The following is a 26,856-nucleotide window of genomic DNA, read 5'->3' as shown; positions in this document are numbered from 1 at the left end:
AAAACTGCACTGCCATCCCTTTCCATGACAGGGGACCTGAGCTGGGATTACCATGTGCCAGTTACGGGGAGGCCTGCAGGGCTGAGCAGCCAAAGCCTTGCCTCTCTAGGAATTACCAAAGGAATACATCAAGGAAGTATGTAACTGGAGTTCTTGCTGTGATATGCAGTGGGTTCAGAATCTGACTGCAGGGGCTCAGAGGTGCGGGTTCCATCCCCTGCCTGGTGCAGCAGTTTAGCAGATCCATCGTTGCTGCAGGTGTGGCTCAGATTCAGTCTCTGGCCTGGGAACTTCCATATACTGGGGTGCAGGCAAAAGAAAAAAGAAAAAGGAAAAAAGGAAGAAAGTGTTAGAAGAAGATATTGCTCAAGCCTCTCCTCCTCCTAACCCGCTATCCACTGTCACCCTTAAGCTCCTGCCCCCTCCTGTATTGCCCACTTTTCCTTCCACCTGGCGCCCCATCCACCAGCACCCCCAGCTCTGGAGCACCTCCCCAGGGCTCCCTTTAGGGCTCCAATTCACTCCTGGGCTCAAGGATGTCTCAACCACTAGCCTTGAAGCTTCCCCAGCCCCAGGCCAGCTCTTGGACCTGGTCCTCTGAAGTTTGCACAATGTCCAGCACATAGTAGGTGCTTGGCATTTGCAAAAAGTCCCTTGGTGAGGCCAAATGCTGTTGTGTATATATGTGCACACGTGGGTAAAGGAGCAAATTCATTGCTTCCTGCCTGGCCAGTACTAGACTCTGCTCTCAGGGTATCTCATGTAATCAAAGTAATTTGTGTAATTGCTTCCAGGGTGGCTTTGCGTGCAGACATTCCTCAGTGGAGGTGGGGGTGAAGGGAGCTCTATTTCTATTTTTATCTCCCCCATTGAAGGTGCTCAGTTCACAGGGCCCCTTATTGCCTCTGGCACTTTCCTCTACATTCAGCTGCAACTGGAAGCTTTGTAAAAGGAGCTGGTTGCTCCATATCCAGTCACCTCACCTCCTCCCTCTGTGCCCCGTGGGCTCCAGGGTCTGTGTCCCCTTCTGGAAGACCCTCCTTTTTAGCCCCGCCCCCCAGGCCAATGCTGGGCTGGATGGTGCCGAACCCCTGCTTCCTCCTGCAACCTGGGAGCCTAGATGGGATGGGACATCTCTCTTCATCCTCCATCCTCAGCAGTTCAAGTGTTCTCTCAGGCTAATGTCCCCCTCCCTGCAGCAGCTTGGCTTTGAGGGCAGACCAGGATTCCACAGGGCTGAGCTCCCCTGGGACCCTTGCAAACCCATTGAGTTTGCTTTATTTCCATCCTCCACTCAAGTGCAGTATGGCGTTGGAGACACGAGATTCAGGATGTTGGAGTTCCCGTTGTGGCTCAGTGGGTTAAGAACTCAACACAGTGCCTGTGAGGATGCAGATTTGATCTCTGGCCTCGCTCAGGGTTAAGGATCTGGCATTGCTACAAGCTGTAGCCTAGGTTGTAGATGTGGCTCGGAACTGGTGTTGCCCTGCCTGCGGTGTAGGCCTACGGCTGCAGCTGTGATTTAACCTCTAGCTCAGGAACTTCCATATGCTGCAGATGTGCATGTATAAAAAAAAAACCAAGATTCAGAATGTTACATCCAGGAAAAAATCATGGTTATTCTACATCCAGGCTAGAGGAGGCAAGGCTCAGAGAGATAGTTCTAGGGACATCTCTCCCCAGGGAGTGAAAACCAGGAGACTCATGACCCCTTTACTGGCTGGCTTGCTGGGTGTTGAGGAAGCCTGGAAGCTGAGTCCACTGGGGTGGGAAACCAAGACTGTCCACCGCCTCTGGGCTGGCCCTCGATTATAGGCAATACTGAGGTAACACGACCATTTTAGTGTCCCAGGCACCATTCAAATGCTTTCCAGCGATGCACCCATTTAATTCTCACAAAACCTTAAAAGGCAATATGATTATTCCCATTTTACTGATAAAAGGACAGAGGCACAGAGAGGTTAAGAAACATGTCCAAGGTTACACAGCTAGGGAGTGTCTAATAAATGCTACTTTCCTTCAGTTCTTTTTAGGCTATTGACTCCCGTGGGCAGAAAATGAGACTGGTCCCTAAAGCTCTGCTCTGAACATGAGATCAAGTGTCCCTAATCTGTTTCCTCATTCCTCTGCTTATAAACGTGCACTTTTGCTTGGCAGGTACAATTGTAGGTAGTTTATAGGATTTTGTAAAAGCAAAATTCCTTTTAACATTTTAGGTTGTTGAGATAAGAGTATGCTTGTTTTCATTTTTCAGTAATTTGCAGCCATTGGTGCTTTCCTTCAGCTGGGACTCTGCATAAGAATGGCCCAGAAAAGGGACAATGACTGAGCAGCAGTCTTCTTGGGTGGAATGTATGATCCAGGGCTTTTCTGGAAAGTGAGCCGAGCCTGCTCCAGCTTGCCAGGGATGGTAAGCAGTGACCAGGGGGCACGGGGGCATGCGAGGAAAGCTTGATCTCCATGAATGGTCTGAGGACTAGCAAATCCAGTGTGAGGACATTAACTCATTACAGGTTATTATTATTATTTTTTAATGGCCACACCTGGAGCATATGGAAGTTCCCAGGCCAGAGATTGAATCTGAGCTGCAGCCACAATCTAGGCCAATGGAGGGATCCTTTAACGCACTACACCCAGGAGGGGATCTAATGAGTGCCTCAGCAGCTGCTGTAATCAGGTGCTTAATCCACTGCACTGCAGTGGGAACTCCTGGAGCCAGTTCTTTTTTTAATGGTTATCTCTAAACTGCAAAGACAAAACAAACTGCTTAAACATTAGCTAGCAGTGCCTTTGTCCCTCCTGCTCACCTCTCCAGCCCCCTCTTCTCCACTCCAAGGTCCAGTCTAGGCTCAGCCTAGGGGGACGGTGGAAATGAGCGGTGGGAGAGCGCGAGGCCTCCCTGAAAGCTCTCTAGGCTCAGGTCCCCTCTACGCCGCCCTCCCACGCCCGCTAGGCTTCAGGGGTCACTGAGGCTGCTGTGGAACCCGGGCCCAGCCCCTCGCTTTATTAAAGTCTCTCTAAATTGCCCACTTTGCAGGGGACAGCTGGTTTCTGCCTCTTACACCACTGATGTGCACAAGGGATATTTCAGACCCTCTCCTCTTATCCAGGTCTCACTCCCACAGCATCCAGTCAAAATGACCTCCACCTGGGCCTCCCTCCATTCGAAGGGGTCCAGCGCCCGGGAGATCCCAGCTCATTGTATTTAAAGGAACTGATGGGCCTCGAGTCTGGAAGCCTGAATACATCCCGGGAGGAGGTCCCGCGGGAAACTGACAGATGAATATTCCAAGCCCAGGCCTTCCAAAGTGTTCGAGAGGCACCCAGCTAGGTCCGCTGTCCCCGGGGTCTGACTGAGACGTCCTCTTTGTCAGCGCCTCTGCTACAGGCAGCAGCGCGCCCAAGACCTTCGGGAGTTCCTGGCTGAGAATTAACCCCACCTCCTCCCACCAGCTCCACCAATAGGAGGGCAGGGGTGACACCTCCCCTGCATCAGCCACCAATGAGCAGCCCGGATCCTGTGCCCGGCCTTAAAAACGCCGGGAGGTGGGGCACCTTTAGGAGATGCTGTCCTTTTTGTCCTGCCTTGCTCCTGGGATGCTGACCGCCGGCCTGTCAGCTTTCGGAGAAACAGGAAACGCTCGCAGGCTGGTCCACCCTTGGCACTCTTGGTTATTTCCAGGTCCAGAAAGCAATGTAAAACTCATCCTGTTACGGTAATATGAGTCAGCTGAATCCTGTTGGGGCTTCTTCCCCAGGTGCACACATGTACGGTTGGGGGATGGGGCAGGGATTGGCGAGCAAAGGATCCTAGACTCTGCAAGCGGGAGGTTGGTGAGCTTCTGACCGACTCTCTCGATCATTCTAATTTCACAGACAAGGAAGGGGCGCGATTTGCAATCTCACCCCTGGCAGCACTATTGCATCCAACCCTGCTCTCTAATGGCAGTGAGCTATTTTCTAAGAAGTTTTTCTAACCCCCTGACCAAAGGCCTAGAAGCTCAGGTCAAAGACGCTTTGTTAAAAACTGGTTGTTCAGAACCTGAGGAGGGATGATCCTGGCATATTGATGAAAGTGCCGCCTCCAAAAGCCCTTTCTGATGAGTCCTATTGGAGTGTTTGTTCCCTTTTCTGAAATCCTGTTTCTAGGGATCCCCCAAAGTAGCCTGTAAACGTTATCATTCACCTATATCAATCCACATTTCCTGTGTAATGTCACTGCTCTTCTTGTGCACAGTACACAGATGCCAGGCACCTTTTCCATTCCCCCTCCTACCCAACCTGAGGGTGTGTGTTGAACTTGGATGGATAGTCATCCTAGGACAGAAGCCCAGAAGTCCAAGGACTGGGATTGAAGAAGGTCTGAGTGCTGATGCCGCGGCCATCCAAGCTGGGACAAAGCTTTCCGCAGCCCAGTCAGGGATGGGGGGTGGGGGAGGGATGGGGGGAGTGGTGCCAGATGGGACTGTTTTCTGAGGCAGGGCAGATAAGACTTCTTTTTTCCCCACTACCCTGCAACTACTACTAATGGTGGTATTATTAAGAGCTTACCATGGAGCATGTGTTTTAATTACTTCTCTCAACCCTAATGGGTGGAAACTATCAAAATTCCCAATTTAAAGATGAGAAAACTGAGGCACAGAGGAGTGCCTGACATGGTTCAGCAGAAACAAGTCTGACTAGCACCCATGAGAATGCAGGTTTGATCCCTGGTCTTGCTCAGTGGGTTAAGGATCTGGCATTGCCATGAGCTGTGGTGTAGGTCACAGATGTGGCTCGGATCTGGCGTTGCTGTGGCTGTAGTGTAGGCCAGCAGCTACAGCTCTGATTCGACTCCTAGCCTGGGAACCTCCACATGCTGAGGATGTGGCCCAAAAAAGCCAAAAAAAAAAAAAAAGAAAAAAACCTGAGGCACAGAAAGGTTAGGTGATACGCTCTAGGCCTCATGGCTGGCAAGTGGTGGAGGCCAGGAGACCTCCATTAACCACTACGCTCTACTGCCCACCCCCACCCTGCAAAGTGATTCTGTGGGGGCCTCTCTGCCCTTGATGGGGCATTGAGGAGGTCCTCTGAGCAGAGAGTCACAAAGGCTGCCCAGGCAAGGCGGGTTCCAAGATCAAGAAGATTTTTCTTTGTTTGTGTCTTTTCCATGACCTCCCTGAGCCATTAGAAGTCCTTGCCCAGCCTATACCCTTGGGTGTCCAGTGGGCCTCTGAGGTAAAAGGTGGAAGGTCAAAGGACACCATGAGGGATGAACCCAGCCCTGCCCCCCATCCACTAGAGGGAGGGTCATGGCACCCTCACCAAAGAACTTGGTGATTCAAAGAGAACTTTAAACAATAAGGCTGGAAACCAAGCCAAGATCTAGGGCTAGGAAGCCAGAAAAAAATAGGAAAAGTGCCTTCCCTTATCAGGATCACAGAGGCCTGGGTCACTGAGCAGCTAGGACAAAAAGTCCTTAAAGTACTTAAAACTCAGATTAGCCATTGGAGGAGAGAATTTGGGAGGAAAGTTTACCCTGGGTGGCCAGTTCTCACCTCGCCCGGGGCCAGGGCCAGGCAGTCTTTCCTGTGTCCGTGAATGGAGCCCACAGCATGTGTAGTTTAGAACTTCCTGAACCAGAAGCTGTTCTAGTGTCAACACCAGGGCCTTTCCTACCTTCGGTGACATGGCCTAGACCACTCATTATACTAATTTCTTAATCTAGGAAAAATGAAATAGAAAAAGTCTTGAGAAATCTAGGAAGCTCATTGCAGGCATGCCATGCCTCAGAAACGTGACTCAGCACTTCATTTCACAAAGGGAACCAGAAGTTTCACAAACAGAGTTGTTCTCTCTAAATAAGGGGATTGAACCAGGAACTGGACCCCTAAAATTTTTGCTGGGCACCCCAGGGGCTCAGTTGCAGGACTCTTTGGTTGGCAGGAAGAGAGGGCTCACCTTTTCAGAAAGGGTTGAGTCTGGAATGACTCGGTGACCAGATGTGCTTCTGAAGAGGATCGCACACTGGTTCAGGTCTGGTAGCCAGCATGCTCTTCTGGAAAACCAGAGAGGATGTTGAATTATTAATTCATTTCATAAACTAGAAGTGATAGTGCCAACAGAATGGTTGCCCGTGATAGGACATTAAATCACAGTCAAAGGCAGGTGTTCAAAAAAAGCTTTCAGGGGTTCCTGTCGTGGAGCAGTGGTTAACGAATCTGACTAGGAACCATGAGGTTGCGGGTTCGGTCCCTGCCCTTGCTCAGTGGGTTAACGATCCGGCGTTGCCGTGAGCTGTGGTGTAGGTTGCAGAAGCGGCTCCGATCCCACGTTGCTGTGGCTCTGGTGTAGGCCGGTGGCTACAGCTCCGATTGGACCCCTAGCTTGGGAACCTCCATATGCCGCGGGAGCGACCCAAGAAATAGCAACAACAACAACAATAACAACAACAAAAAAAATTAAAAAATAAAAAAAAATGAAAAAAAAAAGCTTTCAGTGACAGCACGATCAGTGGTTTTCCAGTTTATTAATATCCAGTTGCTCTAATGTTTTTGTAAACTGTATATGAACGTTACCTCTAATTCATCAAGAAATTGGGAGGTAGAAACAGAGTTGCATGTTTCTGTGTAGTAGCTTGTTTTGCAAAGTTACTTAAGTTGTTTATTTTGAAAAAGTACTTTCCCAGATGTCATGCCCTCCTTACCAGTGCTGTATTTTCCTAATTTTACACAGGCCTCACATACAGTATATTGCAGCCAACAGGAATTCAGTCAACTTTAGGACATCCCAGCTGTACATGTTACATCAAGTCACCAGCTCACTGATGCTAACCACGGCATAATTTGGTCTGGAGGAGACCGGAAGAATTGAGAGAGTTCAAGACTTGTCCGTGAGTCCCCCAAAGGTCCCATAGCCTGGGAACTGAGCCCAGCTCTGCCTAAAACCCAGGGATTCAGGAATGGGGGATTTTCTAAGGCTGGTTTACTTCTTGCGTACATGTACACATGCACACACGCACTCACACACACACACACACGCATGTACGTAATTGTTTTGAGAGTCAAGCTTCTTCTTTACTGAGAGCTGCCTTTCCATAAAAAGAGGTCAGTTGCTTCTTCTGGAAGCCATGCTAGCCTTTGGCTGGCCCCAGAATTTCTCCCATTCGACCAGTCCCTCTCTGGGCTGGGAGTCACAAGCATTGTTCCCAAGAGCTGCCTGGCACTGCTTTTCCTAAGGACTGGAAATTTTTGAGAACAAGAGCCAGGATAGACTTTTTGAAATTCCTTACAATACTTTCAAAAATATATACGCTTAAAAAGTAACCCAGTGGTGGTGTTCCCTGGTGGCACAGTGGGTTAAGGATCCAGTGTTGTCACTGCAGTGACTTGGGTTGCTGCTGTGGCCTGGGTTTGATCCCTGGCCTGGAAACTTACACATGCCTCAAGCACAGTGTCTCCCCCTCCCCCCAAAGGTAACCCAATGAACAGCAAACATTTTCTATACTTTTAAAGTGTCTCCTGATCTTGGCTTATGATATAATCATGCATTTTTTATAGACCCCCATCTCTGTGTGTTTCTTTTGCATTTTACTTTCTGTCTAAATATCCTGCAGTATACACTGCAAAACATTTCCATGTGTTTCAGTTATTTGTTACTGTGTAACAAACTTCCTCAATATTTAGTGGCTTAAAACAACCTTGATGTATTATTTTTCAGGATCCTGTGCGTTGGGGGCTGGGTGATTCTTCTGCTCCATAGGGTGTTACTCAGATAGCTGCATTTTGCTGGGAGCTCAGCTGGGCAGCTTTGTTCCTTTTCTTGAGCTGCTTCATTCTTCCAGGTGGCCCCACACTCCTCCTGGCTAAACAGGACTTCTCAAGGCAGCTGGGTCCTAAGAGGGAACTTTCCAAGAGAACAGATCTAAAGCAGAAGCACTTATCATGGCTGCTCCTGTGTCATGCCTCCTTAAAGTCCTGTTGGCCAAGGCCAGGGACCATGTGGGGGGACTACCCAAGGGCATTGATTCTAGGGGGGGCAGGCTTCCTGGGATGGCACATCCGCCACAATGGAACAGTCTACCTCCACTTTCTTCTTATTCCAGAACACTAGTCATAGTTGTGGATTTGATATTTTCAGGCTTAACCATTTGAGAGCAAACCTGATGTTAGGATCGTGATTTTGCAAGACTGATATTAGAATTCTGCCTCCAGGCCAGTGCTGAAGTGAGCATCACTTACTGGTGAGTGAGCCTGGCTGTCTACAGAGCACCTGACTCTTATCAAGGGCTTGGATGCTCCCCACTCATCTTGGCTACAGGTTAGCTCTTGTGAAGTTGCAAGGGAGTGGGGGAGAAGACACCAGTTTTTCTTTGTAGAGAGAAAAAGGACCTCAGGTGAGGTAAAAACTAGCAATGGTGGAAAAGATGCGAGACAAAGCACAAGACACACAGGGACTCTCTGTGATGACATGATCCTGAGGCTGAGGAGCTGGATGTTTCCTAATATGCATGTTTGAAGATTAGCAAAAGTCTTGAAGCATAGCCACTGCAAATGTCAGGTAGCTACTGTTTTAAGTAATACATCTTTTGCTGAGGGAGGGAGGGAGGGATAAACTAGAAGTATGAGATGAACAGATATACACAGCTATATGTAAGATAAATAACAAGGACCTATTATATGGCACAAGGAACTATATTCAATATCTTATAATAACCTATTATGGAAAAGAATCTGAAAAAGAAGATATATATATGTCTCTATCTGAATCACTTTGGTGTTTACTTGAAAGTAACATTATATTGTAAATCAACTATACTTCAGTTGAAAAAAAGGCTTTTGCTGATATCAATATAATTTAACTATAAAAGGAAAATAATTCACCCGGAAGCACCCTTCCCATCTCCAGATCCCCTTTCTGAATACCTTTCAAGGAAGGGCCACACAGCCAGGGACTACTCATCTGTCCAACAGCAGTCAGTGATGTACTCATGACTTTGCCACTTGTGGTTTTTTCCCCAGGCTCTGGTCATATTCCTGCACGATTCATGGTAAGTGTAAGCACAGGGTAGGCACACTTTGTATTCTTTTAAAAACTCATCAAACACACCTTTCTTTTTCCTAGTCCATGTCACAGTTTACTCAACTCTTCCTATTGCAAGTAGATATCTGGGCTTTCTACACTGTTGCATTATAAATAGTATGGCTATAAATACCTTTGCAAGTCTTTTATTTTGTATTATTTCCTTGAAGGGAATAAATTTATACTCTCTGACCCACTTGCCTCTAAAGTGGGTCAGGGAGTGTCTATATAGAGCTCTTGTTGCATATTTCCAAACTGTTCCTAGAACCACCTCACCAAAATAAATTCCAGATGGATTAGAGTTAGATACTAACCCCCCCCATAAAAATCTAAAGGAAAACAAACGAAAATAAGTAATATAATCATTGGAGATGAAAGGGCTTTCTAAGTTTAAAAGGGAAATAAGCATGCAAGAAAAGATTGATCGATTTGATTAAAAAAGCCACACTGAGCTGAGGAAAGACTTTCCTGTGGTGACAAGAGAAATATACTTTTACGCAAAGGCTAATGGCCTCTGCATTCCAAGGACATGTAGGCAATGAAATCCTTTCCCAGGAATATCACAGAAATAGTGTGTACTGTGTGGGACAAAATATACTCCGCTTGGAAACCAGCATGAGAAAACACTCAGTTTGCCTGAAATGAACATTGTGGCTAAACAGTTCAACTAAGTCTGGTGCTGCAGTTCTAAAGTTTTTAAAAATTAAGAGAATATCTGGTGAAAGATGTTGATGGATAAGGTGCCAAAGTATAAAAGTATTAAAATTCTTACTGTATCATTAAATGGAAAAGGAAAACAATATTGTTCCAAAGAAATGAAAGATATGAGTAGACAAATCACAAGGGTGCAATTGATTATTAAACAATTGATAAAGATTTACTAATCAAAGAAATGCACATTTAAAAGAAGACATGTTTTTTCCATCTATCAAGTTAGCTGACTTGAAAAATGTACAATATCCAGGATTAGAAAAAAAGTGCTGTTGTAGAAAGGGTGACTAACCCACTGGCCGTAGGAGGGAGGTCTGCTCTCTGAAAGGGCACGGGTTTAGCAATGTGTGTAAGAATTTAGCAAGCTTGTGCCCTTTGGCCTAGTACATGCTCTTAGGAAACACCATCCTAAGTAATAACCTTAGATGCGTAATAAGCTCCACCTTCAACATTAGTTCCACTACTGAAAAAAAAGGAATAAACTAAATATCTAATATTAGAGAAGTGATTAGGTAAATTATAATATTCACTTGTTGAATATTATGCCACCATTAATAAGACTTAGGCTTAAATAACTTATAACATGGACACATATTTATAGCAATACATTTTAAAATAGATTATAGGAGTTCCCATCATGGCTCAGTGGTAACGAACCTGACCAGTATCCATGAGGACTCAGGTTTGATCCCTAGCCTCACTCAGTGGGTTAAGGATCCTGTGTTGCTCTGGCTGTGGTGTAGGCTGGCACCTGTAGTTCCGACTGTACCCCTAGCCGGGGAACTTCATATGACATAGGTGCGGCCCTAAAAAGACAATAAAATAAAATGAAATAGATTATGAAATTATGTATATACAACTGTAAAAAGAAAAGAGGCATAAAGTCAGGAAAGAAATACTCAAAATAGAAATTTTGAGAGCTCCCCTGAGGCTAAGATGAATTTGTATTTGGTTAAGGGAAGTTTAGTTGAATTAGTTTTTTCTACCTTTTTTTTCTTTTTTTTTAAGAAACATTCATTTTCGTTATAAAGAAAAACAATTAAATGTATAAAAAAGCATGGCACCAGAAAGCTCTCACGGGCCCTCCTCCTCCATTGCCTGGGATTTGGTCATCTGAGCCATTGCTGCTGGCTGAGAAGGAGACTTTATCGCCATTTGATTCTGTATTTCTCAAAATTTTGTACAAATGTTCTCCTTAAGATCAGCACAACTGAAGATGTTGGATGGGGGAATTAGGGGGGTGCAGGAGTAGGATGTGGATTTAAAACTTAGAACAGAGAGAAAGTAGAACTTGATGGAGATGGGCAAGTTAGCCAAGGAGGCAGGGCCATGACTTTGCATGCTGCATAGAGATACGGAATATACCACTTGAGCCATATTTGTATCCATATATTCAGTGAAAATATTTATGGAGTGTGGCATCGGGACTACAGAGCAGAAAAGACACAGGCTTTGTTGTCCAAGGAGGGAGATAAAAGGGAAGAGAAATATGTTTACCACACAGTCTGCTGGTTGTAATGATGATACTGAGTAAGAGAAGTGAAGCCTTGAAACAGCCTAGAGTGTGTCGACCCTTATGTAAATGAGGATAAAGGCAACTCTGCCAAAGACTTGTACCAAGTACTGGTTACCATGCATATACGTATATAAAAGTATACAGGATGGATCGGGAGGCAGAGGGGGCAGTTAAAGGGGATTTGTGTCTCACATCCAAAGTCCCATTTCTTTCTGAAAGGAAAAAAGTATTGCATGTAAATGTCACAAAAGATGACATTCCTGGAGTTCCTGTCGTGGCGAGTCTGACTAGGAATGCTGAGGTTTGGGGTTTGACTCCCTGGCCTCACTCAGTGGGTTAAGGATCTGGCATCACCATGAGTTGTGATATAGGTCACAGATGCAGCTTGGATCTGGCGTGGCTGTGGCTGGCAGCTATATTTCCGACAGGACCCCTAGCCTGGGAACCTCCGTGTGCCATGGGTGCAGCCCTAAAAAGCAAAAAAAAAAAAAAAGATATTCCTGGAGGGGAAATGCTTTGGTTGAGATGTACCAATGTGATGGAATCAAAAGGGGTGTGTTTAGGAATCCTGGGGAGTGTGAAAGAGGGGTTTTGCAGACTGAAGAGGAGTTGGCTAACCCCAGCCAGATGTATGGGCTGGTGGGTGTGGGACAGAGGCCTTTCAGACAGAGGGACCAGCAGAAGCAAGAGCATACAGAGAGACTAGGAGGTCAGGAAGTCAGGACTGCTTATGCAAGGCCTTGTGCATCTCCAAAGGACCTTAAGCTTCATCTCGGGGGTGTTGTCAGGCTCACTCTGGGGCTCTATGAAGATGAACTGGGGGAGGGAGGGATCTAAGGAGCCAGGGACCATCCTGAGGAGTCCCAGGAGCTCATGGTCAGCCCAGCACTCACCCACCTGCCCACTGGCAGGCTCCCACTGTTATCTGCAGGAGCAGCAATCCAGCACAGAAGTCATGGAGCACAGAGATACCTGGGAGTCCTTGACAGGCGGTCACATTGGAAAGCGGTTTCAGGAGAGGAATAGCGGTGGTCAGAGGTCTCAGCAAACTTTTGTGTCAGTGGGATGGAAACGAGGATCAGGTGAAAGCTAGTTGTCATTTTGGGGGTGTCCAGTGCAAAATCCTAAGAGCTCTCCAAACCCCCTTTTAGGAGGCTGCCTCAACCCTACTTCCCTCAGAGGGAGTGGGAGGGGCCATATCCTTCTAGCTCCACCCCCACCCCAGCCCAGTTGTGACAGGAATGTGACCTCTGCCTGGCCAATTGGACGTTCTTGTCTAGGGCTTCAGATCCTGAGCGAGTGAGCCGAGGGACAGTGGGTGGTTAGAAGTCACTTACAAAAGAGGGTACTGCAGGGGTGGCTGTAGCTTTGGCATTCTGGCCGTGACCTTCTGGCTGTCTGGAGCCCTCAATTCCTGACTTCCCCATACCTGATCTCCCCAGTCTCTTGTCCATTTCGTGAGCACTCCATCCCCTGTGGGCTTCCATTAAATTCCCCTCTGCTTAAAACTACCTGGCACTGTTGACGGCTCATGGACACAAGCACTGCGTCTGAGTCAACCACTCCTCCGATGAGTTGGCAGTTGGGAGCCAGCTGGAATATCCCACGCTTTTCACAATACATCTTGGACCTAATTCATCCCCCATGACCTTGATCCAGATCTGTGTTTTCTTGCTCCTGGGCAACTTGCAGCAGCTCACTAGCTGGGCTCCCTATAGCTCACTCTGCATCCTGAGCTCTTCTAATTGTCTCTGTTACACTTTATCTTGTGATTTCCCTGCTCAGGAACATAGTGTGACTACCTATTGCCTGTAGGTCAAGTCCAGACATCCATACCCTTCTGTAATCTGTCCTGCCTCTGCCATCTGTAGGAGCCCTGTGTTCTCCTCGAGGGGCTCCAGGTAGACCCCCACTCTTAGACACCCACCCTTATCACATTCTCCTGCTAGAAAGCCCTGACCCTTCTCATCTGTCCAAACCCTGGCAAGATTTTGGGGCTGAGAGTTGGCTCTCTGGATCTGGTTCAGTGCTCCCAGGACATTGCCTTGGTTTGGGGTGGCCCCTGTCCTCCCTGGGGACTGCCTTTGTCATCTATAGAAGGCCTGGGACGGATCAGGTGGTTGTTGGCGGTTCCTCAAATTTCCGAATTGAACCAATACTATGCAAAGCCCCACCCCCGCCTTTCTTGTTCACTTCGGTCCTTCTTGAGGCCCCAGCACTGGCAGAGGTCATGGAGCGACCACCCAAAGGCCCTTCTTTCTCTACCTCCTTCCTTCATCGTGAAAATCCTATGTGCCAAGTTGGGCTTGCACTGCTGGACCTCAGAAAAAAGCAGGCAGCCATCGATCCTAGGGCTATAAAAGGCACAGCTCCAGCCACGTTGGACCAAGGCCTGTCCCGTGTGCAGAGTCTGGGATTGAGTAATTGTAGCCCAAGGTCCTTCTCCCATGTGAGCTGCTGCCTGGGCCCCCACCCTGACCCTTTGTCGTGGTGCTCCATATGGCTTTCTTTTCTTTTTTCTTGACTGTGCCCATCGTAGGCAGAAGTCCCCAGACCTGGAATTGAACCCAATCCACAGCAATCTCCAACCACTCGGCTACCAGGGAACTCCCTCCACATGGCTTTCTAATTGTTATCAGCACCCAGGTCTTCTTCCCCAAACCAGGCTCTGTGCCAGCACAGACCTGGTGTGAGAGGGATACCCCCTGGGCTGGCTCTCCAGCTCACTATGGTCATTATCTTTGATCTGCATAGACCCGTCCATGATTCAGAGTAGGGCGGTCAGGGTCAGACAGGTCAAAAACATGCCCCACTTCTTGGGATGTTATTAGACCAATGTGATAATAACAATAATGTGAGTCTCTTCCCTGCCTGTCACAGCCAGGCAAGGTCTCCTGCTGTGTGACACAGAGAGAAAGCAGGCAAATCTCCTCCTTAGAGAGGGAAGCAGGTGTTGGCCCAGGTGACTTTTTTTTTTTTTTTGGCTGTGCCCCTGGCATGTGGAAGTTTTGGGGCCAGGGATCAAATCTACACCACAGCAGGGACCAAAGCTGCTATGGTGACAATGCTGGATCCTTAACTGAGCCACCAAGAGACTCCTCAGGTGGGTTCCAATGGCCTTTGGACTTTACCACTTCTGTCAGTGTCCAGAGCCCTTGCTCCAGGGACTTCTGTTATTTGTGACCCAGACCATGCCCATGGTCACTCTGGGTTATATTTATGTGGCCCCCGACCTCCCTTTCTCCTCAGGACTGGATTTTTTTTTTTTTTTTTTTTGTCTTTTCTAGAGCTGTAACTGCAGCATATGGAGGTTCCCAGGCTAGGGATCCAATCGGAGCTACAGCTGCAGGTCTACACCACAGCCACAGCAATGCCAGATCCGGGCTGTGTCTTTGACCTGCACCACAGCTTAAGGCAACGCTGGATCCTTAACCCATGATTCCTAGTCGGGAACCTCATGGTTCCTAGTCGGACTCACTAACCACTGAGCCATGACAGGAACTCCAGGACTGGACTTTTGAGCCATGTTCAACTGGGGGTAAATGTTTTTGAGAACGAATTTAAAATGAGGGTGTTCCCATTGTGGCTCAGCTAGTGAACCTGGCTAGTATCCATGACGACGTGGGTTCGATCCATGGCCTTGCTCAGTGGGTTAAGGATCCAGCATTGCTGTGAGTGGTGATGTAGGTCACAGACATGGCTCAGATCCTGCATTTGCTGTGGCTGGATCCTGCATTTGCTGTGGCTGCATTTGCAGCTGGAGCTCCAATTCAACTCCTAGCCTGGGAACCTCCTATGCTGCAAGTGTGGCCCTAAAAAGACTAAAAATAAAAATGAAGGAGTTTCCGTCGTAGCGCAGTGGTTAACGAATCCGACTAGGAACCATGAGGTTGCAGGTTCGGTCCCTGCCCTTGCTCAGTGGGTTAATGATCCAGCGTTGCCGTGGGCTGTGGTGTAGGTTTCAGACGCGGCTCGGATCCCGCGTTGCTGTGGCTCTGGCGTAGGCTGGTGGCTACAGCTCCGATTCAACCCCTAGCCTGGGAACCTCCATATGCCGCGGGAGCGGCCCAAGAAATAGCAACAACAACAACAACAACAACAACAAAAAAGACAAAAGACAAAAAAAAAAAAAATGAAAATAGCTTTATTTCTTTTTCCTGATAATTAAAGTAATAGAGAAATGCACAATGAAGAAAGTAAAAGAAATCTCTCTGAGTTATTGTTAAGTAGTTTTGATAATGATATTAAAATTATGCATTTAAAATATCATCTTTATCTTTTAGGGATAAATACTAAGACATTTAAGGATGAACTTATGACATGATGAGGAATATTACTTCTAATAAGATGGAGGGAAGGAAAAGAAGTATGAGAGCAAACAAAATTGCCCACGAGCTGGTAACTGAAGCTGGAGGTGGAGGTTCATTTCAATATTCTATATTTGTGTACATTTGAAATTCTCCATAATAAGTTACCGAAAAAACCCAAAAAAGCCCAGCCACCCTAGAATCCAATCACCTGGCGATAACTTCCCCTCTTAACATCTTGGGACATTTGTCACTCAGATTTGTCATCTGAAGCCACCTCTTAGTTTGGGGGCTGCCCTAGCTTGAAGCAAAAATGCCAGGTGCTCACGTTCCCAGCCTCCCTTGCACAGGCACAGGACCAAGCCTCCAGCGATCACACCCTCTGCCAAGACCTTGAATCACGGGCTAATAATGGGAGGGACTGTATGGAATCCAGCTCCAGCCCCAGTGGAACAGCTCAGGCTGCAGTGATGAGCTCACCAGCTCTTCTCTCTGGCTCTCCAGCCCCCTGGCCCTGGAGATTCAGAGGGCTCCCCCAAATCCTTCCCCCAAATCTCTTTCATACCTATATTATCCAGAATTAGGGTTTTGGGGGGTTCATAGTGAAGAATCCTGGAGGGCAGAACACGCTAGCATAGTTTTTTGGTTCTCGATAGGATTACTATGCAAACTGCTCTGTGAGGTGGTTTTTTCCCTTACACTTAATAGTGCGTGGAGGTGTCTTTGTGGGTATACAGACCTCCTCCCGCCTTCGTTTTCTCAAACACAGTTAGTGCAGCTCCAGGAGGGAGGGGTTCTTCCTTCATTGCCTTCCCTACAGGTGGGCTGGTAGAAGGAAAGGCACGGTCTCCATGATAAAAGTTCACTTTCCCCGTAATTAGGGGGTCCTGGACAGCCTGAGGATGTGTCTGATCAGCTGCCTTGCTAACAGGAGGCTCCTGGCAAGGCCCCAGGAGAGAGGTGTCCCTCATACTCTATAGGCAGCCTGCAGCCTGGCCCATTGCTGACCTCAGCAGCGAAGTGGTCACGGGATGATCTTTCTAGGGCTTCACAGGGCTGTCAGAGATTGGGAGCCTCCAGCTCACACCAGGTCCTGCGCCCGTAACCACCTTCAGCTTCCTGCCTTTGGCCAGGCGCCTCATCGATGGGGTCCCCTGGTCCAGCCCTGAGGCAGCTCTTGTGTGTGAGGTCTGCACTGAACAGGCTCTCCTCACACATCGGGGACCATGTTCTGAGGCTGAGTTGGGCTGGGTGAGGGTGGAGCCCTTGGGCAAGGGACAAGGTCAGGAAGGGCACCAGGTAAAACTGGATGCCCCAGTTTTTCCTTTAGAGGATCTAGTTGCTCAGGTCCTGGGCAACCCTGAGAGGAGGAGGGGTGCGATGGGAGGAGGGGTGCTGCTTGGTGGGGACGCCCTGCGGAAGGGAGGATTGTCAGATGCCTCTTCATGTTCATAATCCTCACAGCAAGGGATGTCATCTACTGGGCCCCGGTTTGGTGTGGGGCACTTTGCCAGAGCATTATGGACCCCATTCGTGATAGTTAAGCATCACAGCAACTCTGCAAGGCAGCTGCATCACCCCACTTTATAGAGCGAAACAGAAGCAGAGAGGTTAAGCAACTAGCCCAGGGTCACATGATGGTGCGGATTTGGGCCCAGGGTGGGATCCAGGTTGGTCTGAACCTCCAGTGGCTGGCCAGTCACTCTTGAGGCCACCTCTGTCATGGTAGCCCCCCCCCCCCCGGGGGGGTGCCTGCTGGTCCTTTGAAAAGTGCCACTTGAAGCCTCCCTCTGCCCCAGGTCCCACAGGTGTTGTCTCGCTGTACCTATCTCCACTCCCAAGGGTCAGCTGGAAATGTGTTCTAAACCTAATCACAAATTGTCTTGAACAGGGTTTCCCAGCGGGCTGGGAGGAAGAAGAGTTTTCTCTCTCCTTTGCTGGTAGCTTCCTCTCAAGAATCCTCCCCTTGGACTGGATCAGTTCGCTGGAGCCTCCCTCCTGGTGGCAGGAGTCTTTTTGCACCAAAGCCTGGTGAGTTTCCTGTGCATTTACAGCAACTCTATCAGTTACTTTGCAAACACTCTTATGAGGTACCTTTCCAACTTTCCCGATACAGAAATTTTCTGAAATAGAAGAACTGGTGGGAAATGGCTTCTCAGAGTAAAATGTGACAGCCAGGGTGGCTTGAGGTTAACACACAGCAGCAGAAGACAATGGCAATGGTTGAGAATCTTCAAATATCTTCAGCAAATGAGGAGGCTCACCCTGAACAGTTTGGTGAGAAAGAGCATCCGAGGCAAAAGGGGTAGAATTTGAGTCCAGCACGGCCACCTTTCTTGGTAGCATCACCTCAGACAAGTTACTACCATGCTCTGAACCTCAGTTTCCTCATCTGTGAAATAGGGATCATAATTCTGTGCATGCCCCCCCATAGTGATCTCATACCTAAAATACCTGACATTTAGCCACTGTTTGAGAAATGAATGATATCTGTTATTCTTATTCACCATTAACTGGATTACATGGGTACTTTGCAGTGGGAATTGTTATTGTATCTAAGGCTTGTCAATTACAGGTAATATGTAAAGCTTTTTTTTTTTTTTGCTTTTTAGGGCCATATCCTTGGCATATGGAGGTTCCCATGCTAGGGACTGAATCAGAGCTGCAGCTGCTGGCCTATGCCACAGCCATAACAATGCAGGATCCGAGCCATGTCTGCGACCTACACCATAGCTCAAGGCAATGCCAGATCCTTAACCCACTGAGCAAGGCCAGGGCTTGAAAGTAAAACCTCATGGTTACTAGTCGGATTCGTTTCTGCTGCACCACAACAGGAACTCCTAAAACTTGTTTTTTGATCCTCCTCCACTTCCTCTGTGCTCCCCTTGTACAGTTTCCTCTGTAAACACCCTGTTAGCCCACCGCCAGCCCCCACCTGTCATTGCTCATGGATTCGTGTCTTGGAATCTTTTAATTGATCAAAGTGCGCCTGTCATGTGTCCTCATATTCCTCAAGACCTTAATCTAGGCCTAATGACTAATCGGATTAAGGGCAAAATTATCCCCTCATGCCCCCTCATTTACTGTCTACATTAACATGACTTTATTCTTCCACTGTTCATTGCAGTCTCACTGTATTCTTCCAGGACATCCTTGGCCAGGCAAATAACTTGGTTGCTCATTACAGGAATTTCCTGAAAGACCCATTAACTCTTTACTAGGAAGCATCAACAGATAATTCATGCTTGAGGTATGTCAAATCCCTCGCGTCAAAATTCTCACCTTGCTGTTTGCAACCCCAAACTGCTGTGTGATGAAATTGCCCCAAGCCCAATCAAGCCCCTGTATTCAAAGACCCGCTGTGAACGAACCTTGAAGTTCTTGTTGAGATTCGATCTTGCCATGCCTCGTTCTGGGTGCTGTGGGTGCTACGAGCAAAGGGCCTAGTGCAAAGATTCCTTGGGGACCATTTCAGACCTGGGAAGGATGTCCTACATCCCAGACAGACTCTTCTGTGGTGAATCTCCTGGTGGTAGATTCCTAGTTCCCACCTCAAAGAGGTGAAAGCTTCTTATTCCTTTCTACTTGTAAAATACATGGTATTTGCATATCTATGGCTTAGCCGTCCCTTCAAACTAGGGGTTTATTCTGTGTTTGTGGAAGAGAACAACTGAATTGAGTGCAAATACGCAGAAAGGTTTTTGAAGTCCAGGCTGCCCACTTGGCTGAACCACCAGGCAAGGTTCTGCCGGGGAATTGCCTCCCAAGGATGGGGTGGGAAGGCATTCAAAGGAGAACTTTAAAAACCAACTTGAAACTGAATCAACACTAGAACATTTCACCTGAAAGAAGCTCATTCATTCATCCTTAAAAGTTGTATTTGCTTGCTTTTTTTGGCTTCCCAGGAGATGAATATTAAAATACTGCAAAGTTTTAAAAAGTCTGGCCAAAACGTTTCATGTGGTGACTTTGGGTAGACCTCGCCTCAATCGGAAGCAAACATAGACCACACAAATGGAAACTCCTGGAAGGAGAGCCAGGCCTCACTTCCTTTTATTTAGAACCAAATGAAACTTGACACTAAACATCCAGAGGAAATGAATTAGGATTTGAGTCCAGATCTGCCTGACTCCCAAGCTATTGTTTGGTTTACTGAGGTTTCCTAAGGTCTTACATCTTTTTTCCGGAGGTTCCCAGGCTAGGAGTCCAATCCAAGCTACAGTTGCTGGCCACGGCCACAGCCACAGCAACTTGGGATCTAAGCTGTGTCTGCAACCTACACCACAGCTCACAGCAACACCAGATCCTTAACCCACTGAGCAAGGCCAGGGATCGAACCCGCATCCTCATGGATCCTAGTCAGGTTCGTTAACTGCTGAACCACGGAGGGAGCTCCAAGTTCTCATATCTTGCATGCTCTGCATTATCATGTTTCTACGAGATCATCTTCCATTAACGCAGGATGTCAGAAATTGAAAACCATCCTTTAGTAATATGTATCCAATTTTGGGAGGATATCAGTGACAAATATGTGAGAAACAGATTCAGAATTGATGACCTGAAGTCACATTTGTGAGAATCACCCTGCAAGCTGGAAACTGCTTCATATCACAGGCTGGGCACTGGGACCCAGAGCCCAACCAACCCTGGACCTGCCATTTATTGGGTGTGTGACCTCGGCTGAGTTTCTTAACTTGGCTGTGCCTCAGCTTCTGTACAAAACACATGAAAATAATAATAGTACCTACCTCACAGGGTGGTTTGAGGATCCCAGGAGTTAATATTTGTACATCACTTAGAATATTATCTGGCACGTAGTAAGCACTATATGTTTAATACATAAAAAGTATAAGTTTATTATTTTATCCCATGTTATATAGCATCATACATCAGTTAAAAATATCTCAAATAAAATATTGTACAAAATGAAAATATGGCAACTTAAAAGCTTTTCAAAAATTTACCTTTAAACTGCAGAGTGTTTTCCATGTTGGCTATTCTCTGGAAATTTCTAAAATTAGGAAACACGAAATGCTGGCAGCATTTAAGGGGAAGTTATTCTTTCTTTTCTTTTCTTCCTTTCTTTTTTTTTTTTTTTTTTTTTTTTTTTTTTTTTTTGTCTTTTTGTCTTTTTAGGGCCACACCCGGGGCATATGGAGGTTCCCAGGCTAGGGGTCTAATCAGAGCTGTAGCTGCCGGCCTACACTACAGCCACAGCAATGCCAGATCCGAGCTGCATCTGCAACCTATACCACAGCTCAATGCCAGATCCTTAACCCACTTAACGAGGCCAGGGATCGAACCCACAACCTCATGGTTCCTAGTTGGATTCATTTCTGTTGCGCCACTACGGGAACTCCATAAGGGAAAGTTATGCTTTATTTAAGGTTTTCCCTGATGCATTTTGGTCAGTGCTTGTTAAGGCTTCTCATATTCTCTTTTCATTTTTTTCCCTATTTTTTGTCTTGTTTTGATTTTTTTTAAGGCTTTATAGTTTTTCTCTTTTTTCCATATTACAAACTATTAAGTAGATTTTCCTGTGCTATACAGTAGGTTTTTGTTAATAACATATACAGTAGTGTGTATATGTTATTCCCATCCTTCCCATTCCTCTCTCCCCCTGAATGGTTTCACTTATGATAACTCTAAGATTGGTTTTGAAATCTGTGTTTGTTTCTGTTTTATAAATGTTATATAATTTTATTTAATTCTACATATAAGTAATATCATATGATATTTTTCTTTGATTTACTTCACTCAGTTATGATAATATCTAGGTCCATCCATGTTACTGCAAATGGCATTATTTCATCCTTTTTTATGGCTGACTGATATTCCATTGTATGTATGTACCACACCTTCTTTATCCATTTCTCTGTTGATGGACATTTAGGTTGTTTCTATGTCTTGGCTAGTGTGAATAGTGCTGCAGTGAACATTGGAGTGCATATATCTTTTTGAATTATGGTTTTCTCCCTATATATGTCCAGGAGTGGGATTGTTGGATCACATGTAATTCTATTTTTAGTTTTTTAAGGGACCTCCATACTGTTCTCTATAGTGGTTGTACCAATTTACATTCCCACCAACAGTATAAGAGGGTTCCTTTTTCTCCACACCCTGTCCAGCATTTATGGTTTGAGGACTTTTTGATGATGGCCATTCTAACTGGGTGTGAGTGATACCTGATTTGTATTTCTCTATTAATTAGTGATGTTGAGCATCTTCTCATGTGTTTTTTGGCCAACTATGTGTCTTCTTTGGAGAAATATCTGTTTAGATTTTATGCCCGGTTTTTGATTGGGTTATGAGGTTTTTTTTTTTTTTTTTGATATTTGTATATTTTGGAGATTAATCCCTTGTCAGTTGCTCTGTTTGCAAAGATTTTTCTCCAATTCTGTAGGTTGTCTTTTCATTTTTTATTGTTTCTTTTACTGTGCAAAAGCTTTTACTTAGGTCTTGTTGATTTATTTTTGTTCTTACTGATATTATTCTGGGAGGTGGATCAAACAAAATATTGCTGTGATTTATGTCAAAGAGTGTTCTGCCTATGTTTTCCTCTGGGAGTTTTATAGTTTCTGGCCTTACATTTAAGTCCTTAATCCATTTTGAATATGACATTTGAGAAGGTTCTAATTTCATTCTATTATATATAAATGTCCAGTTTCCCAGCACCACTTTATTGAAGAGACAGTCTTCCTCCACTGTTCTTGCCTCCTTTGTCATAGACTAGTTGACCATAGGTGCATGGGTTTATTTCTGGGATTGCTGTCCTGTTCCACTGATCTATATTTCTATTTTTATGCCAGGGCCTTACTGTTTTGATGACTGTAGCTTTGTAGTACAGACTGAAGTCGGGAGTCTGATTTCTCCAGGTCAATTTTTCTTTTTTAATATTGCCTTGGATATTTGGGGTCTTTTGTGTTTCTATACAAATTTTAAAATATTTTGTTCTGTGAAGAATGTCGTTGATAACTTCATAGGGATTTCTTTTTTTTTGGCCACGCCCATAGCATGCAGAAGCTCCCAGGCCAGGGATCAAGCCTGTGCCACAGCCCAGCGACCCTAGGCTCTGCAGTGACAATGCTGGATCCTTAACATGCCACGCCACAAGGGAACTCCATATAAGCTCATTTTAAAACCAGATTTTCTTCCTAATTAGCAAATTATCCTTGAAATGCATTTCCTTTATGATTTTTGTCCTCTCCTTGGACCTCAGGTGTTTACGCTTTTGGCCTTGCATTTTGTCAGCTGCTTTTCTTATTACACTTACCTAGTTTAAAGGCAGGTGTTTGGCCTTAGCCCCACTTTTAATGCTAGTCCTCAGGATCCAGTCCTGCTTTTCTGAAAGACTCACGTTGCCTGATGCTGGATCATCCTCAGGAGTGACTGCAGAAGTGCTTTGCCAGATTTGCAGTGGTACTGAGTGGGATGGCAGGGAGCTTTGGCCTTAAATTAACCAACATTACACTTTCTTCAAAATTATTCCAAATAACAGAGTAATAGTCTTCAGAGTGTGGTCTCCGGGCCAGGAGCATAGGCTTTGTTTGGGAACTTGTTAGAGAGGCAGGTGTCAGGCCAGCCCTGGACCAACTAAATCAGAGACTGTTTCAACCAGATCTCCAGGCCACGTGAGTGCACAGTCAAGTGCACATTGCGTTTGGAAAGCTCTGGACTAAGTCATGCACATCATCTGTCATTAATTCAAAGACTAGTGACCCATTGCTTTCAGGCTCAGCTCTGGAATCTGGCACACAAGGGTGCAAAAGTGAACAGTGTAGCCTGTTGTGGATGGCCCAGCCCAGAAGTTAGTTTTATTCTGAGCACAGCTTTGTTTCCTGCCACTTGTGGAAAGGAGGTCACTGGTCACCAGACACGGGATAAGAGAATAGATAGTACTGGCCTGGGGGGGCAAAGAGCTTACTAGGGCATAATGGCTTGATTCCTCTCCTCTGTGTTTTCTGAGTGGGGGAACTCTGACCTGTGCTCACATCATGTCTTGGGTTTCACCTTACTACCCTGTCTTCTATGTGCTCATCTTCCACTCCACCTGAGCTGGGGCAGAAGCCGTGACTTCTTCCTCTTTGTATCTCTAGCACCTAGCACAGGGCTTGAAGAAAAAAAGGTGCTTCACGATGCCATTGAATGAATGAGAGAGAGTCGATTCTCCAGGAGGCAAACACACAGGATATTTAGTTGCTGTGATGCTCTCTGTAAGATGGGGAAGTGACCCGAGATATTCCTGCCCAGGTCCCAGAGGTTGGGGAATGTTTTGGAGATACGTTTTTGACTGGAGTTCCACTCTGACCTTTCTTGCCGAATGAAACTTCAGCTACACCTAGAGCGAGCTGATGAAAATCGGGAGGAAAGGGGGCGAAGGAAGAACCCAACTCACTGACTCAGTTCTAACTCTCACCACTTAATCACTTCCAGTAGCAACTGAAGTTTCAATGCAAATACCCCCAAGCAGCCGGCTTTGGTATTTCCAGGCCCCACGTGAAGGTCTTCAAATTGCTCAGACTGGAGTTTGTTCCCTCTTTAAAGAAAAACCCTTCTTTCTGGAAGTGACTTGGTACATGTACCTATAAAGGAAATTCATCCTGAGGCTGAGGCAGGCAGAAGGAATCAAGGAACTCAATTCAAGGAAGTTGCCGACGTGACTTTTATTTCCCTCTTCTGTCACTTCCCTCTTTCCCAAGGCTTCCTCACTTCTACCTGTCCTGACAGGACCTTTAGAGTCTTGGAGGAAATCAAAGTGTCTTAAAGGCTCCTGGTCTGCTGAACTGTTTTCTTTGAAAATTTTGGTTCTTGTTTGCTTAGAAATTCGAGGAAGACTTTCTCTAGACTAGAATGTTTGGGTTCTAAAGTTTTTCTTTAGGGAACTCCAGGCTTCAGCCACCCAAACCAACGGCACAAAGGAAAACGAGTAGGTGTAAAAGAAAAAGAAAAAAAAAGAGATGAAGAATTGGAAGGAAATCCAGAGGGTAAGAAACTGGGGCCAGCTACCTCCTGATGTATGCAGACAATGGAATCCACTCTGAAAGCTGAATGAAGTCTGGAGAGCTGGGAGGCTGGGCCCAAGTGGGTCAGAAAAGGCCCCTCTGCTCCGTGAGCATGGAAGGTGATGCCTCTTCACAAAAGCAAGACCCCAAGAAGGCTGCACAAGAGTGGTCCACATCCCTTTGTCCTGTTTCTCCAGCCCACCAGTACACAACTGGAGTGATTTGTACATTCGACACTATTCCAGAGGGGAAAAGAGGCACATCTGACTGAGACGTACTAAGGGCATCATTCCCAAATGGGGAGCCAATTTCCAACCTTTGTCCTTTGGGATCAGAGATGGATCTTTCTCCCTCAAGCCCTCTTATCTCTTCTCTGTGTTGGCAGAGGCACTGAACCTAACTGGCATCCACGTGTTAGATCATGTAACACCTGTGTTCAGGTGCCCCGGGATGGACAAAGAATTTCAGTGAGGGGCCTGGAGCACCGGAGCGAAGACAGGACAGTAGAGGGGCCACCACAGTGCTCAGCTCTAGATGACTGTGGCTGCTGGAGGGGGACAGAGCTGGCTTTGACCAGACAGTTCAGTTGATAGTGATACTCTTTGCATATGAAAGATCCATGAGGTGTTGGCTCCTTTTTTTGGTCTGAGAGGAAGGTGAACATCTTATTCTCTTTGACATTTTTTTGTAGGTCAGGAAAGGAATAATATAATAGTAATGTTTTCCTAGGTGTGAGCCGGAGAACATGAGGTGTATTGATACACCATTCTGTACTTTATAGAGCGCCAAAAACTTTCCTTTACTCCTCTATCTAGGCAAGAGATGTATTTTACAGATAAAAACTTTGAAAGCATCTACACCCAAACTTCACAAGTTTCCGATTTCTTGTGAAATCACTTGCTTCTCTAGAATCATTCAGTAGCATTAGATAGGGCTGATGAAAAGGCTCTTCCAGTCTTTATAATCAATTTGGTACTGCCACTAGGAACAAAACAGGCTGCTTTGCAGGTGGATGGCATTTCAAAAATGTTAGCCACCTGAAGGCAAGCGTGTATTCGCTAAGCTAACCACCTGCCTGTCCTGCAAGGTGATCCTGACCAGGACATTCTTTCTGGTCTTGTTCCTTCCCGTGTGAAATACAGGATGTTGTGCAACAGTTTGCATTTTTCTTTAGCACTCTGTGCCTGGCACTCTGCTGTGCTTGTTACGTGGATTGTCTTGTACAATTTACCAATGGCCGAGTTTTATCATCAGGGAAACAAAGGTGCAGAGGTGGGCACCTGCTAACACATTAGTGGGGGGTCCTGTTCCCCAGCCCATGTCCTCAGGAACTTCTAGTATCAAAATATGAGTACAACTAACTCCTCTTGGCTAAAGCTTCCTAAAGCAGAAGTAAGGTCCTGGCTGAATTTAAACCAGGAAGATGAAAGCAAGCGACAATGAAGAGCCTTCCAGCTGTAGGCCAACCAACTTGCTGCCACCCCAAGCCTGAAACTGGTGTTTCCTATCACCTTGCAACAGCCTCCCCTCCCACGCACTGGGCCTGGGGCTGCCTGCAAAGCCTGGCCGGGAGGCTGGTGTAGACGGTGTGAGAAGCTGTTCTCTGAAAGAGTTCCGTGGTTGGCTGTGGTAAATGCTCCCACACAATTCTCCACCTCCACCTCCACTTGGGGTTCGAATGACTCTCAGTGTAGGAGTCCCACAGCTGCCCGAAGAAGACAGTGATCAGAATTCTGTTTGTAAAAATCCATTTAATAAATATACATCTTAGAAGTACCAAAATAATTACCAACAAAATACATTATGTACAGTATTTACAGCAGGGTAACACAAACCTTGACAGGTCGTGACTTTTAACCCCACCCCACTGACAGGTTTAACAACACACCTGATTCTAACATTTCCCAGATACACCTGGGCTCCACCACTGACTCCATGGTGGTTCAACCAAGAAGCGCAATAAATAAAAGAGTCCCATCAAATTAGGGATAACCTTTCCCCCAGGCCCCACCAAGGTGCCGTTTAAAAGAGGTTCTCTCTGCATTCCGATGATCCTCCTTGGCGCCTTTCCAAAGTTCACAAGAATAACAAAATCGGGGCTAATCCACCAGAGCAAAATGTTTCAGGCCAGGCAGTGTGCGGTGTGGTTATAAGTATACCCTTTTTTCTTTTTTTTTCTTTTTTTCTTTTTTTTTAGAAAAATAAAACTCTTGATTTTGTACAAATGTACAAGTCCATGGTCTTTTAGACACTTTCCAAA

The 26,856-nt window shown here is 46.3% G+C and overlaps 1 long non-coding RNA gene across 9 annotated transcripts; it reads left to right on the top strand.

Moving 5' to 3' along the window:
• The first annotated feature begins 3,571 nt into the window (after window positions 1-3,571).
• On the top strand, window positions 3,572-26,821 carry LOC106507710 (uncharacterized). 9 transcript variants are annotated; one of them, XR_014810707.1, is made up of 8 exons: window positions 3,572-3,716; window positions 6,715-6,871; window positions 8,119-8,221; window positions 8,357-8,538; window positions 9,000-9,028; window positions 15,571-15,685; window positions 17,486-17,625; window positions 23,691-24,548. It is a non-coding gene; the product is annotated as an uncharacterized LOC106507710 (long non-coding RNA). The 9 variants fall into 9 exon arrangements; XR_014810706.1 differs by lacking the exon at window positions 15,571-15,685 and having other exon boundaries at window positions 23,691-26,821; XR_014810709.1 differs by lacking the exon at window positions 8,357-8,538.
• Window positions 26,822-26,856: the final 35 nt, after the last annotated feature.

This window comes from Sus scrofa, chromosome 7, assembly GCF_054392235.1.
Source record: "Sus scrofa isolate SSC_HxYL_T2T_F1_AM1 chromosome 7, Sscrofa_HxYL_maternal_Yorkshire_Landrace_v2.0, whole genome shotgun sequence".
Taxonomy (NCBI): domain Eukaryota; kingdom Metazoa; phylum Chordata; class Mammalia; order Artiodactyla; family Suidae; genus Sus; species Sus scrofa.
This window is presented reverse-complemented; position numbering and strand designations above follow the sequence as displayed.